The 16176-nt window shown below is 35.7% G+C and overlaps 1 protein-coding gene across 2 annotated transcripts in view; it reads right to left on the bottom strand.

Annotated features, from left to right (window-relative positions):
- The window catches only part of LOC131427532 (protein madd-4), a 671835-nt gene that overhangs the window by 553552 nt on the left and 102107 nt on the right, over positions 1 to 16176 (bottom strand). The window lies entirely within an intron of this gene.

Genomic DNA, 16176 nt, shown 5'->3' with positions numbered 1-16176 from the left:
AGGTTACATATGAGTGGATGGAAATATCAGCAATACATGATAAGCGGTGTTTAATAATAAAACCGAATGTAGATGGTTTCCATCGTCGCACACTTCTTGCGTCGCTTTTTTTTAATCAGTGAGTGATCATGTAAGCGGGTTTTTGCGTGGGGTACGTAAACCTGAAATGTTTAAATGGTTATACGCTACAGATTGAAAGTTGGTTTGTCTTTTTGTAGTGAATACGACTTACTTTACTATGGGGTGCCTTTTCAAAATTTACCCTCTGAGAGAGTGATAAGTTTTTGATCGTGAATATCTCTTGTTGTATCTAACGAATCAACATAATTTTTGCTACACCCCATCGGAAATATGATCACAATTTTATGATAAAATTTTCAGTTGTGTGACATAATCTCAAATAATTCAAAATTAAACTTTTCTGAAATGTTTGGTATAAACGAGTATCAAAGAGGATAATTCATAAGGCGCGTTTGCCTTTCTCGTATTTTGAAAGCTCATTGCTCAGTGATCTGTGGAAGGATTTATATAATCTAACTACCATTAGAATCGAAATTTTCCAACTTAAGCGTGTATAGCAAAAGCATTGAAGTATTTCAATAGTACACTATTGAAAAACCTATCTCATTTGACCCATGTCAACACCAGCCAATCAGAACGCGTTCTGAGGAAGAGAACAAAATATCTGCTGCTGTACAACAAATCGTTCGAGAAAAATGTTCCAAAAAGTGGTGAAAATCGTAGTGAGTTCCTCAATTTGGTCTTTCTGAATGCTAGGAAGCGAATCCCTATAGCATATTGATAGTTTCTTTCAATAAATCATGCAAATCCGAAATGAAATAATCGACATTAAAATTCTATATGCGGCTATTTTTATAGCCGTCAGGACCGCCCATTAATGAAAAAGCTACAAACGAAATCACATAAAAGAAAGCTCCTAACAAAAATTGAATCAGTTTGGATTCTATCGCCAATGCGAGCAGATGTATTTTGTGCCGTTTGCAAAGCTAGTTTCGCTTCCGACAAGAGCGATTACGTCACAGCTGCCAGTCATTTGCATGGATAAAAAAGCAACGGTGGAGAGCATTACTAAAAATCAGCCGTTCTAATGGCTCTAAAAGTTTTCTGAAGAACTATTAGGATTTGTTGTTCGCAAATCGAAAGGAAATATCCTCAGTTTAGTGCAAATCTAGAATAGTTTGGTTAGATTTGTGCACTTTTCGCTGTGTGAAATTCACAGTAATCGAGATCAAGTGGAGCCTTCTTTGTTTTTGAGAAAAATGTGGAAAAGGGGAATGCTTGCATAATTCATACAATTGATCAACTAATTGATATTCGGAAGTGTTAAGGAACATGTCAGTTGTTTTCGTATTCACGACATCCAGTTATGTCTCTGACATTACCCGCCCGCCTTTTTAAACTGTGTATTCCTGTAAATAATGGCATCCGCGATAAAGCATGATCGCAGATTGCCCAAAACAGCTACTTTGTCTAAATTGAGGGCTGAATATTTCTTACAAGCTATTCCTAGAACCTAAAATTCATTCCAATTTTTGTTCTTCTTTGTATTCGTAGCAGTGAAAGTAATTATACAGTCCCTTACGATAAAGATGACATTTACTCTACTAAATATAAAAGTGGCAGTTCAAAACTGGAGGAGGATCTTTTAGCGACGGAAGAGATTAAATGAAATGTAATTGCCATTGTTTCTTACAGGGTAGATTACATTCCACTGATACCACTAATAACATGTTCGTGCATATTTTATCAATTCGCTCAATTTTTTAAACACAATTGTTGTGCGTGTTATATAGATGTGAAACGGAATGTACATAGGTTTGATGTTTGCCTATGTATAAAAATATTTTTTTAATGGCTTAGTGAAAATTTTATATGGCTTTAAATTAGTTGAAACTGGTTGGTTGGATGGTAAGTTGTTAACTGCAGCTGGTGTACTTTATTCTATAGGGGATACGTTGGATGGTTTCGTTGAAGGGGATACTTCACTGTTGTTGGTGACTGTCACAGGTGTACTGGGGTTGCTTGGGATTGGTGTGAAGGAAGCATCGTTATCCTTTGGTGTGGTTGTCTCCTTGTCCAGTTTATCACATGGCTTACCGTAGTGAACAGCTTTTTGGCAATATTGACATGTGGCCATCTGATTGTCATAGGTAACAAGTGATTTGCACGAGATTCTTGTATTCTGACCGACTGTCACATAAGAAGGTATAGGCCACTTCAAGCGCATGCGTAACAAACGTACGCCATTTAGAATACCGGGGAAAAAATTCTTCCACTTTTCTTTTTCGATAGAGAGAATCTCTTCGTATTGGGATATAGTTTTGCGAATATAAGGATCGATGACGCTTGAGGGACGCACTTCTATAGCACTATCTTCCATATATACTGGAATGTTGTACTTGATGTTTTATTTTCCACATAGTGCACATTATTATTGTCTTTATAGAACTTTATAGAACTGGATATAAACAACATTATTGGTCTTATTGCATTGAAGTAAATAAACACGTTTAATGTTAAGCTGCATTTGCTCCTTAAGCAAACCTTCAAGTTCTCGTATCGAAGGTCGAATTTTGTATTGTCTGAAGTCAACAACAATTGTATTCTTTCGTGTCGGCGGTAGCTTTTGTTCGTTTGGTTCATTCATTTCGAGGTCGTTCTATTGTTCACTACGAAATACAGTACTTGGTTTTTTCTGTCCCGAACGTAAGCGGTTTTCTTTTGTCGACTGACTTGGATGAGATGAGAAAGCGAACTGGAGTGTATGTATATGTATGTAACAAATATATGTTCACACTTTTCTCGGAGATGGCTGAGCCGATTTTCACAAAATTAGATTCAATTGAAAAGTCGTGTGGTCCAATAGCCTGCAATTGAGTTTCATCCCGATCTGACTTCCGGTTCCGAAGATACAAGGTGGTATGCACCAAAAATTTGGAAAAATATGCATTCACTTTTTTCGGAGATTATCAAACCGATTTTTACAACCTTAAATTCAAATAAAAGGTCTTATAGTCCAATATCCTGCTATTGAATTTCATTTGGATCCGACTTCCGGTTACGGAGTTATAGGGTAATAAGTAAAAATTTTATATATAACAAACACTCGATTTTTTCGAAAATGCCTTGACCGATTTTCACAAATTGCGATTCAAACGAATGACCTTAAAATTTTCAAATCTGGATGTGGATCCGACTCACTAAAACTCACTTCTAATGCTCAGTGATGCTTGAATCGATTTTCACTAATCTTAATATAAATTGAAGCTCGTATTATTTTAAAAATCACTCTGAAATTTCATCTGAATCTGACTTCTGGTTTTGCAATTACAGGGCGATGAGTGACAAAGCTTTTAAACCGCCATATAAAATGAGGATACAAAACCAGCACGCATCGGTACGAGCTGGAACGGAAGAAGAAAACACAATTCGCCTGTACAAACAATGCACTCAGCGAACTGTGCTCAATTTCGTACGCGCTATGAAGAAAACGAAAACCCACATCTAAGCTGATTACTTACTCACTTTCCTCAGATAGAGTGTGACCGATTTTCACAAACTCAGATTCTAATTAAAGGTCTTATGATCCCATACAAAACTTTAGAATTTCATCCGAATAAAACTTTCGGTTCCGGAATTACGGGGTAAAGAGTTTTAAAAGATGGATAGCGACACTTTAAGCAGCGAAGCCAAAAACGTGGAAGAATTCTAAACTGGGCTTGAAACTATTCCAACCGTTAGTTATTGTTAATAGACGGCCTATCAAACTAATTTCGGTTATCCTGGTTCCCGATTTCGGAAGCATAGAGTTTAAATACTCCAAAATGAAACTCAGACTATTATCTCAGCGATGGTTTGACCGATTGTCAATGGTTCAAGTAGAAGGTGTTATATTCCCAAAAAAATCTGATTTTCATCTGGATCTGATTTCCGGTTCCAGAACTACTGGGTTAGGCATTAACCTAAGGCGACGAATCAAAAGAGGGAAAATTTCTTTTCAAAAAGGTTCAAAACTGTTCCAATTTGTAGGTCATATTTGTTGCTGGTGAACCACCTTCGGCCATTCTGGTCCTCGAAACTAAGTTTCGAAAGTATTGGAAATAGTGATCAAAAAATGCTAAAACGATCTGCCATACTATTCTTCTAGAAAACCGAATCGATTTTCACAAACTTATATATTCAAAGAAAAAGGCCTACGCTTTCATACAGAATGCTTGAATTCGTTGTGGATAATACTAGTTCCGGAAATACAGGGTGTTTTGATTCGTTGATTTTTCTAGATTACGTTCAAGCAAACTTTCCTGTTTCTATTCAATGAACAGTTTTTTTTAATATTATAGTAATATTTATGATGGTAATATGAGTAATGACTAATATAAGAATGGCATCATTGCTCCATTAGGTGGATTCAAATAGGTTTTTTAAATTCGTTTTGTAAATATTTGCAAATATTTATCAACCAATAAAAAATACACTCAAGATTTTTTATATGATTTTTTATAGGATTCTAATGACACTAAAAATGTTTTCAGATCAGAACTCGAACATACAGCATTTAGCTTATGAGAACAGTACCTCGTTCCTCGTAGGTTTCGTCGTCCATGATTATGCAGTTCAAATTTCCAGCAAGAATCGTATTATACAGCTTTCGAACCCTCGGCCTGATCGATGCTTCTTGTTTCGGACTACGTTTTGGTTGTTTTTTTTTTTTTTTGTCGTGAATACGACTTACTTTACTATGGGGTGCCTTTTCAAAATTAGCCATATGGATGAATGGACAGAACTTAATCGTGAATATCTCGACTTGTAATAACGGCAGCAACATAATTCTTTCACGATTTCATCAAAAATACGATCAGGAATTTAGGATAATATTTTGAACAGTGTGAGATAACCACAAACAACTCAAAAATTAAGTTTTCTAAAACTTTGAAAACAACGCGGAAAACTCTACTTTTGCTTGACTTTTTCGCGCAAGGGCGACGATTTTGAGGTAGTCAGGCACATATCTCCATCTGAATGTGTATAAAAGGGGAATTGTGGTCGAAAATCGATCATTTCTTCTTGTGCGTTGGATGGGAGAAGACGTCGTGGGAATGATTTAATCAACCAGCAGCGACGGAGAGTGCGGCTTCCAACTGAATTCTGAGTCTGTTCTAAGCTCTGAATTTAGTTCTTGGGCTCAGGTCCAGTTCCTAATTCCAGAATTCTTCAAATCGGTCCTTTTTAGAATCATAATAACACTCCCAAAAATTATGCGAAATTTCACTACACTTTACTCTATACGGCCTATTTTTAAACAGTTGCAGTTTGTAGAACTTAATGCTGATTTGCCATTTAAAATGCATAGCACCGACTCAGAAGCCATTCATTTCGAATTTGGCTGTTGTTGTCATCGTGTTGATTATGGTTCGATCGAGGAATCTCCAAGCGAAATGCAAAACTTGTTACCGCAAGCGGAAGAAGCAGGAGACTGCAACAGAACACACATCAGCATCGCACCCAAGGACAACAGGTCAGCCTGGAAATAGATGACGGAATTCAGCAGTATCCTTCGGAAGTCAATGGTATCCATCGGATTTTGAACTCACTGGTTATTTCGTAATATTTGTGTGTCGAAATGTTTAATGTAACTAATCTGTACTGTAGTTCAGGTGTATCGTTTCTAATTCTAGTAGTGTAAAAGGGCAAAACTTGCACCATTCACACAATCGATCAACTAATTGATATTCGGGAGTATAAAGAAAGGGTGTCAGTTTTATTCGTATTCGCGACATCCAGTTATGTCTTTGATATTACACACCTGTACTTTTTTCTCATAAACGATGGCAAACACAAGTACACATCCCATAGAACTGACTGATAAATTCTTCTAGTTGGTAGAACTTCTTCATTCGTGGACTTAAAAACTAGATTTGGCACTAATAGTTTCCCATTTCCTATTCCGGAAGCAGCAAAGGTAGTGAAGAAAAACTTCAACAGTAAAACTCACTTCTAATTCTTCTTTATTAACATTACATAACTGTTTACACATTGAAAAGGTGATGGTAGTTCATACCGAGGAATGATTTTGATTTTATTCAAGTTTCAAAAAAAGAAACTTGACAGAATTTTCTGGTGATGTTTTTGAAAACATAAGTAATATGAGAAAGGCATCATTTCACCACTAGGTGGATTAAAAAAGGTATTTTAAATTTATTTTGTCAATATTTGCCAATAATGATTACCCGATACGAAATACAATCAAGATTTTTTAAACGATTCCAGATCAGGACTCGAACATACATCATTTAGCTTATGAGAACAGTACCTCGTTCCTCGAACTGACGCCCTGTTTTGTTGAACTGTAAGAGAAATAACCCTGGTTATAAATATTTGTAAATATACCCTGTCATGTTAAAAATCGGACCAAATAGCAAAATAAACAGTTTTCAAACGATTTAAACCAGTGAGAGCTCAACAGAATTGAATATTCCATGTGCGTTTGCAAAGTTTATTCGCAATTCAGCAAAATAAATGTCAAGCGGCGTTAATCATTACTCTTTCAAATAAAATTAAACCTAATGAAGAAACGCTGATTCCAGTATTGAACGTTTCGCTACATAAACTCTTCATTTATTGATGTTAGTGCACTGATAGTACCTTTCGGTTCTATGTGCTTCCCCGCACAGTTTGCTATGTTTTTACGTACGATATATACTCAAGGATGACATGTCTGGTAAATGGGATTCTCGTGTATGTAGCGTTAAAGTACCAATTTGAATGGATTTGTTATCTGCTTGTATCAGATATTTTTACGGGATATTGGAAAAATTCGACTCGATGCTTGTGAACAGCTTTTTTTCGACCAATTTACGAATCGCATGATAAATTGGATTCTGTGATACGGCTATCAATCAGATCAAGTTAGTTTTTTTGTACATTTCGTTGTTATCATACTACTGAATTGCAAAAGCAATCCATTTGTATTATTAATTTATCCCTGAAGATAACCATACTACAGTTTGCTATGCATCCTTTGAATTTTATAGCAAACCTTTACTAGTTATTCCAATGTCACTTCTCTACCTTTAACAAACGACGCCTTACCCTAGTCAAACCTCTGGTCCTTGGTGTGAAGTCAAGAGTTTACATGCCCGATTCCAGTGTGCTTTCTGATTACGATACCAATACATTTTGCACTGAGGAATGTTTCCGACCGGCATCATTTGCAGGCAATAAATTATCCATGAACTGGTCCACCCGGGCTTGCCTCGGAGCGTATGAAAATCAGGCAGATTGTGTATACCGTAAGGGGAAAAATCAGATACCTATTTCCATTTGATTCGTAACATTATTCGAAGATTTCCCTCGACCCAAGTTTAGCAGCCATGAAATCGAACCGTACCTAATACTAATCGAAGTCGAAGGTAAATTGATTTCGCTTTGCACTGAAGGATGCTGCATAAAAACTGACAAGGATGGTCTTACTCTGCTTGCGTCTATTTGCGAGGTAAACAGCAATCGTACACCCGACTGGCAATGAATTCGGGTAGGCGGACATGTACAAAGCCACCCGGTGATAAGAACGGTAAACTGATTTAAATGTTAACGACCGAAGGTTCATTAGTCACACACATACAGCAGTAAGCAAACGGTTCGATAGCTAGATTAAACAGAGAGGCAAAGGTATAGGCAAATTTCCCGGTGATCTCAATAAGCTGGCTTTGCTTTTCGAATTACACATTGATGATAATTTTCGGAAATGAGAAGAAAATAATTTTTCGCTTAACCAAACAAATTCTTGAAACGATTGACCTACCAGCAAATCCTCAGTGCAAGGACTGACCTGGCATAAGGAAATTTGATTTTCCGATGGCGCGTGTTGGTCAGCGAACGGATCCAGCCATAAAGCTAACATAATTTTTTCCGGCTAGCAGGCCGAAAGTCGCCTACCTCGGAGTCGGATAAATCTTCAACAGAATCTGTACGAACTGTATTTTATAAAGTCGTTCGATTGGCACAGGTTGACCCTTTTTCTGCGTATCCTGGCAGGCACGTTACCACCCACACGGGAATACAAGTAGAGCATGCAGGAACAAAAGAAGGAGCCTGGGAAAAGAAAATATATATAAAAGGATGGCCTTGCCAGTGAAGCTACTGGGTTCGGTTCAGGAAACTCGTGCCAAAAGGAGGTTCAATAACAAGAATAAATAAATTGGTTTATCAATACAGGCATGAAAACAGCATTGATTTGTTTGCTTCTACATTACGTTGTTGCCGCAATCGAAATCAATTTGTTGTGAATTAAATCAGGCGTTACGAGCTTGATTAATTTAATCGCTTTTTTTTTGTTTGATCTGTTGATCAAATATCCGTTATTTAACTGATTCAAACGATTCTTTTCTCATATGAACGTTTGTTTTCGACTAATTATACGTAAAACGAACGATTATTTTAATCACCAAAAAAAGGGTGAGTCGATAATTATTGCGACATATTCTATAAGCTCGGTATAGTTTTCATAAAGAAATTTTCACTGTAGTGGAGTGCATTTATTTCCGCTTAAATAATTCGGTTAAAATTCTAAATTTCTACTTTCACCCTCAGGACATTTCGGTTCGTATTTGACGTAGGACTGCGTTTTTTCCTTTATAAGGATGATAATTCAAAATTCGGAAAATAAATCAGTGGCCAGATTTTGAGCATCTACAGCTCGATCAATTTTACACAGTCTACTTTAAATCTGCTGCTTGGAAATATTTCTACGTATTGATTCAAGCAGATAAAAAATATGTTTAACGATTTTTTAATTCTGTGCTGTTCGTTAACGCCGTGGCTACTGTGTACAACAGCAAGTTGACCGTCTGTGGATTTATTTTGTGTGCCATTTGTCTCGAGCAAAAGGCATTTTCATTTGATTTTCATCGAAATTCTACGGATTATTCGTATTCGATAAAAATTCTGGATGACCTTCATCATCAAGATCGGGATCAGTTCGCTTTCACATCTCATTCAAGTCAGTCGATAAAACAAAACCGCTTACGTTCGAGACAGAAGAAACCAAGTACAGTTTTGTGTAGTGAACAATAGAACGACCTAGAAATGAGTGAACGAAACGAACAAAAGCTACCGCCGACACGAAGGAATACAATTGTTGATTTCAGGTTGTGCAAAATTCGACCTTCGATACGAGAACTTGAAGGTTTGCTTAAGGAGCAAATGCATCTTAACATTGAACGTGTGCATTTACTTCAATGCAATAAGACCAATAATGTTGTTTACATTCAGTTTTATAAAGAGTTGGATGCAATTCAATTCACAAAAGACAATAACAATGTGCACTTTGTGGAGCACGAGAACATTAAGTACAACATTCCAGTATATATGGACGATAGTGCTATAGAAGTGCGTGTGCATGATCCTCCCTCAAGCGTCAACGATTCTTATATTAGCAAAACTATGTCCCAATACGGAGAGATTCTCTCTATCGAAAAAGAAAAGTGAAAGTACTTTTTCCCCGGTATTCTAAATGGCGTACGTTTGTTACGAATGCGCTTGAAGAGGTCTATACCTTCTTATGTGACATTCGGTCAGGATACAAGAATTCCGTGCAAATCACTTGTTACCTATGACAATCAGATGGCCACATGTCAATATTGCCAAAAAGTTGATCACTACGGAAAGCCATGCGATAAACTGGATAAGGAGACAACTACACCAAAGGACAACGGTACTTCCTTCACACCAACCCCAAGCAACCCCAGTACACCTGTGACAGCAACCAACAACAATGAAGCATCCCCTTCAACGAATCCATCAGTATCCGCTATAGAACAAAGTTCCTTAGCTGCAGTTAACATCTTATCCTACAACCAAGGTGCATCTACAGCAACTAGCAACGAAAAGAAGACGGAAATCGACAACAATACCATCGATGCGGCAATGGATGACGAGACGAACCACGAACGAAGTGCCCCTCAATCCTCGCAGGAGGGAAATGGAAGCTCCTCTCCCCCTAGAAAAAGGGTGACAACGAGATCCAACTCAAAAAAAAATTATTTAAAAAATCGGCTCAATCGGCCACGTAAAGCTTGTACGCAAATAGGCCTGAATAAAAATATATTTTAAATAAAAAAAATCAAGATCGGGATGATTTTGAACAGCATCTCTCAACACCATCAAACTAAATGGTTATTTTCAGGGCATCAAAAATTCTTAAAGAATTTTTTCTTGAAAGCATAATTCGTATAGTTACAGATAAATATAAGTGAAATTCAAAATATCTACAGTCTTTATTTATTCATTTATTTATTTATTTATTTATTTATTTATTTATTTATTTATTTATTTATTTATTTATTTATTTATTTATTTATTTGTTTATTTAGTTATTTATTTATTTTTTATTTATTTATTTACAAGAAAAATCCGATGGAGATGAAATTTGGCAATCTCTCTCTCCAGCAAGTATAAAACCTCCTCATCATTTGTATCAACAGATTACAATGATCCAACAGATACATTTGGACCAGGGGTGGAAATAAGCAAAGTTTTTGATTCACAGTAAATAAAAATAGTTAGTATTATCTATCTTTATTCTAGATATTATATTGAATTCTGCAACGAATGATTTTTGGTAAGATAAATTTCGATTTTACTTAGAATTTATGAAATGTCTTCATCGTCATCAGTATTACTGTCTGATTCGGAATCAATATTTCAACAAAGTTCGGTTCGTTTTAATGCTACTATGTGTTCATCAAACAGGTTTGAAGTTCAAATGGCTGTCACTTATAGTTCCGGCGATGTAATGGTATAAGTGACATTAACGTCAAAACTGATTACCGCTCAATTTTCTCGGATATGGATTATCAGATATCAATAACTTTAACCTAGTTAAGTAAGTTTATTTCGTCGGTCGCATCGAAATTCCATGTTTCGTGATGTATTTGAAATTTGTTCTGTAATACCGTCGTGGTGGAGTAATATCATCAATAGAAACAGCTAATATTATTAACATAGATGCTGCGATGAATAATAATTATAACGATAAGAACAACATGTCCAATCACAAAGTGTGCTATGGAGTTGATGAATATCACCCTATTTAACTTGAATATCATACACAGATAGCGTTCAAAATTGAAATCAAATTCCTGAGTTTCATCCAGATGCGACTTCCGGATTCGGAAATATGGGGTAAAAAGTGTTAAAAATTTTGAACCATGACTGAAAACGTCGAACAAACCGATTTCGATTATTCTTTCAAGAGTCGAATAAATTATTTTGAAGAATACCACAGTATTATATATGATAGTATGATACGAAGCTCCATTTATGTGCATCTTAACATTCGGCTGAAAAGTTCGTATCGTTTAATAGAAACACACATTTTTATTATTCAACATAATTGCCATCAGAGGCAATTATAGCGATTATAGCGATCTTCTAACTTTTCGATACCATTTTTGTAGTACGATTTGTCCTTTGCTTCAAAATAGGCCTCAGTTTCAGCGATTACCTCTTCATTGCTTCTAAATTTTTTACCAGCGAGCATTCTCTTGAGGTCTGAGAACAGGAAAAAGTCACTGGGGGGCAAATCTGGAGAATACGGTGGATGAGGGAGCAATTCGAAGCCCAATTCGTTCAATTTCAGCATGGTTTTCATCGACTTGTGACACGGTGCATTGTCTTGATGAAACAAAACTTTTATCTTCTTCAAACGAGGCCGTTTTTTCTGAAATTTCGTCCTTTAAACGCTCTAATAACGCTATATAATAATCACTGTTGATGGTTTTTCCCTTTTCAAGGTAGTCGATGAAAATTATACCATGCGAATCCCAAAATGCAGACGCCATAACCTTACCGGCCGATTGTTGAGTCTTTCCACGCTTTGGGTTCGGTTTATCGCGTGCAGTCCACTCAGCTGACTGTCGATTGTACTCCGGAGTGAAGTGATGGAGCCATGTTTCGTCCATTGTTATATATCGACGAAAAAAAATCGGTTTTATTTCGATATAACAGCTCCAAACACTGCTCAGAATCATCAATTCGTTGTTGTTTTTGATCGATTGTGAGCTCACGCGGCACCCATTTAGCACAAAGCTTTCTCGTATCCAAATATTCGTGAACAATATGTCCAACACGTTCCTTTGATATCTTTAGGGTGTCAGCTATCTCGATCAACTTCACTTTACGGTCATTGAAATCATTTTGTGGATTTTTTTCGCGTTTTCATCGGTAACAGCCTCTTTTGGACGTCCACTGCGTTCATCGTCTTTGGTGCTCATATGACCAGTACGAAATTTTGCAAACCACTTAGGAGTTGTTGCTTCGCCCGGTGCAGAGTCTGGATAACAATCATCAAGCCATTTTTTGGTATCGGCGGCACTTTTTTTCATCAAAAAGTAGTGTTTCATCAACACACGAAATTCCTTTTTTTCCATTTTGGCATTAAAAATGCCTTACTCTTCACTATACGGGGCCGGGTGTCAATTAAAAGTTTCAAAAATAGCCGCGTAACCTTTTTGTGTCATAATTTTGAACGTTAATAACTCGGTCATTTGTTGATGGATTGTTATAATTTAACAACCAATCGATTCGGAAACTTTTAACTTAAACATGTATGACGACGTCGTTTCAGTATTTCAATAGCATACTATTGAAAAAATTGTTGGAATCGACCTATGTTTTCATCCACCAATCCCTGCTTTACAAAATGACGTCAACTTCTTGTTCGGCATAGGAGGCTTTGCGTCATGCATAAAAAACACCGCATCGTTCTGCGTAGTATGAAGAGAAATCTATAAATATAGGCTGCACAATATTTCTTTGCCTAGTTGATGTTTGACTGCGAATGAAACAAGTAGCTCTTCCGGTGAGCTGATGACTGGATTGTATATGCGTTCACTTGCTGGATTGTCGCTTTTGCATTATGTATTGGTAAATTATCCTATTGTCTGCGCAACACCGTGTTCGCTTGAAGATATTATATATCATCTAGCTATTGAAGAACCGAATCAGCGTGGTTATCGGTTCTTTTGAAATATCTCATGTATTTAGCAAATTTTTGGTCGATTTTGCCATTAAAAATGCCTTACACTTCGCTTCACGAGGCTGGGTGTCAAATTAAAACATGCAAAACTGATCGCGTAACATTTTTCTGCCATAATTTAGAACGCTCATACCTCAGTCATTTGTTGATGGATTAATAAAATTCAACAACCAATCGATTCGGAAACATTTAACTTAAACTTATGAGAAAACGTCATTTGAATATTTAAATTGCATTCCATTGAAAAATTTATTTGAATTGAGTATTTTATGTTGGTTCTCTGGTAACTATCAGGCTAATTTAGTATTATCGGCAATAGATCTAATTCGGATCTAATTTGCAGCGCTTGTTCTTCGATAATTTGTTAATGGATTTTTCTCATTTAAATGATTCCAAAGCTTCAATATTGTAAGCTTAAAAATGTTTTAATTTGTCAACGGATCGGTTTGCATACTTAAATCTCCATTCCCATACGAACAAAACGTGACAATGTGACTGAACAAGTTGTTGTCCCACCAGGAATTAAACGCTTCAAAAGATTCAAAATTAAATTCTGAAACTTATCTAAAAGCGGCCTCCTTGGTTTGGTAGTATAAATGAGTTCCACAGGCTCACATATACAGTACAATTAGATGCAATATCATATAGTATCAAAGATAAACTAAAGGTAAGTTTACTTGCGATTTTACATGTATCGTTTGAATAGCAACCCTCGTAGAATTTGGTTAACCGCCAGTTTCAGTTCAATTATTATTCGCTTCAAAACACGTGTTGTAACTATGACAATGTTCATTCATGTATTAATAACATCAAGTTACAATATGAACAAAATTTCTGAATTTTGTTGCGTATCCATTTCGTATATTCCCAATATGCCAAAGCGAAAATCAATGTAACTAAATATTTTATGCGGGCTGTTTCACATTTTTCTTCCTCGTATTGTTGCCATATTATTTACCGACACTTTCCGAAGATTATCGACGATTTTGAAGAAGGATTAATAAAATTACACTATTACTGAGCTTACTGGTACAACATTTTTCGTTAAAATAAATAAAATCTTCTCTTGGATGGATTAACTGTTTATAAAATTAATAAGTTTGTACGTTTCTCGAAGATTATTGTCATAAAATAAAACAGTTCCATTTGTTCAGGATTAAATCTTTAGGTTGTTTGTATCTAAAATTGAGCTTTCAAGTAACTTTGCATTCTAGTTAAAGGACGTTATTCAAAATCTTAACAATGTAAAAAATTGTGGAAAGGGATCAAAATTGAATATAATTAATTATCAAGAAAGAATCTAATTGTCAATTTTATCATTCGCCAACAATCTAAGCGCTTAAACTAGAGCAAGTTTGTAATTACTCAATTGAAAAAGTTTTTAGTTTAGTGTATCATCATCTCTTTATTTTTGTATATGTTATGAAGACCCTACACGGAGAACCCTTCGATCATAAAATTGCGATATCGCAGTTTTTGATTTTTGCGATAGTTGATTGAACTAATTTATTTTTGATTCAACCAATACGGTTTTTGATTTGCATATATTCAAGTAGTTGAAAAATATGTTGTTTTGAATCCTGTCAAATGCCGGAGACAGTTGAAAGCAAAACAATAATTGCAATGCAAAATCAACAACTTTTTTAGTTGAAATCTGTTCGCGTCGCTTCAAAATGTCAATGAAAACAACATCGATGGTTAAAGCGTTTGGTGAAATTGTGTCCATTCGATTTGAGAAATTTATGATAACAAGTGTTTATCTAACAGCGGTATTGTGATAAAGTTAACCTTGGTAAGGATGAAAAAGATTTTGTGACAAATTAGAAAATGTTAATGAATGATCATCTCGTAATCTTTCAGGTATGCGCAAAAATTTTATACTTCAAATTCGATCATTGATTTACTTCCAGCAGACTGTTTTACTTCCAGCTGTTTGATATCGATGATGATGTTCAGGCATTAGCAATAAAACGCTTTTTGACATGAATTTAATTTATGAAAGTAACAGGAGCGAAGGGTTTCAAACACACAGAACGCGCTGCGATTGAATGGCGCGTTTGAATTGCCGTCGCAAAATTCCAATTCCCAGCGGTTGATGCACCCAAGCTCATATAAATTGACTAAAATTTTCGCAAATCATTAACATTGTTCGAATTGATTCAACTTTTTGCAACGTCTAAAACAAATAAAACCGATTTATTTTTCAACTAACAGAATTGTGTTTCAATAACAACACCAGTTATTTCAACTAAAATATTAGTTGAAATTGAAAGGTATGTGTCCTCACTAATTGACAGCATTTTTTCTCCAAACAGTTAAATTAGTTGTTTCAACCATCCTTTCTGCTAATCGAAAAACAAAAATGACAGTTTAGTTGAAACAACAATCGATTAGTTGTACCAAATTTTAACCAATCGAATTCAGAAAATCAACTAATATTCTGGTTGAAATGGGATCGTGGGTGGTTCCGTGTAGAAACGTTCCATTTTAAATGTTATTGTGCTCGGTCGTGTCTTGAATACAACCCTCTAATTTTTTCACAATAACAAAAGTAGCTTCACTCAAAATGCAATATCTCACAAATTAATAATCAGACAGCTGTCAAATTTATACACGTATCTTTTGAAGGTTGGTACTAGCTGGAAATGGTATGGATTTAATTCAAGTGGCGCCCTCTCATAGAAACGATACGAACTTTTCAGCCGATCTGTTATAAGATGTAAAAACACAAAATTTTTTTCGATCGATGATTTTTTTGTGGAACAGACAGTATTTGATTCTCGGATAAAAGAAATATGTCACGGATTCAGGTTTAAAATATTGTATTGAAACAAATCTGCTGATACTAACGGTAACGGTTTATTACGGTAAACTCTGCGAAGAGCAAATATCTACACCCAAGGACAATGGTTCTTCAGGTAAACCATCCCCAAACAGCTCCAGCATTGCTGAGGTAAAACTAACAACAATAAATTGTAAGATTGGTCAAGTTTCAATTTATCTGCTAATGAATTAGAATATAAATTAGTTTAAATAGAACGAGGAGTTCTCATTAACTTAAATAACTCTATGGTAAGGAGATAGTAAATCAGATTTGTGGATGCTCATTTGCGATATGA

Source organism: Malaya genurostris, chromosome 2 (assembly GCF_030247185.1).
Source record: "Malaya genurostris strain Urasoe2022 chromosome 2, Malgen_1.1, whole genome shotgun sequence".
Taxonomy (NCBI): Eukaryota; Metazoa; Arthropoda; class Insecta; order Diptera; family Culicidae; genus Malaya; species Malaya genurostris.
The sequence above is the reverse complement of the archived record's forward strand: the minus strand, read 5'-3'. Positions and strand labels throughout refer to the sequence as shown.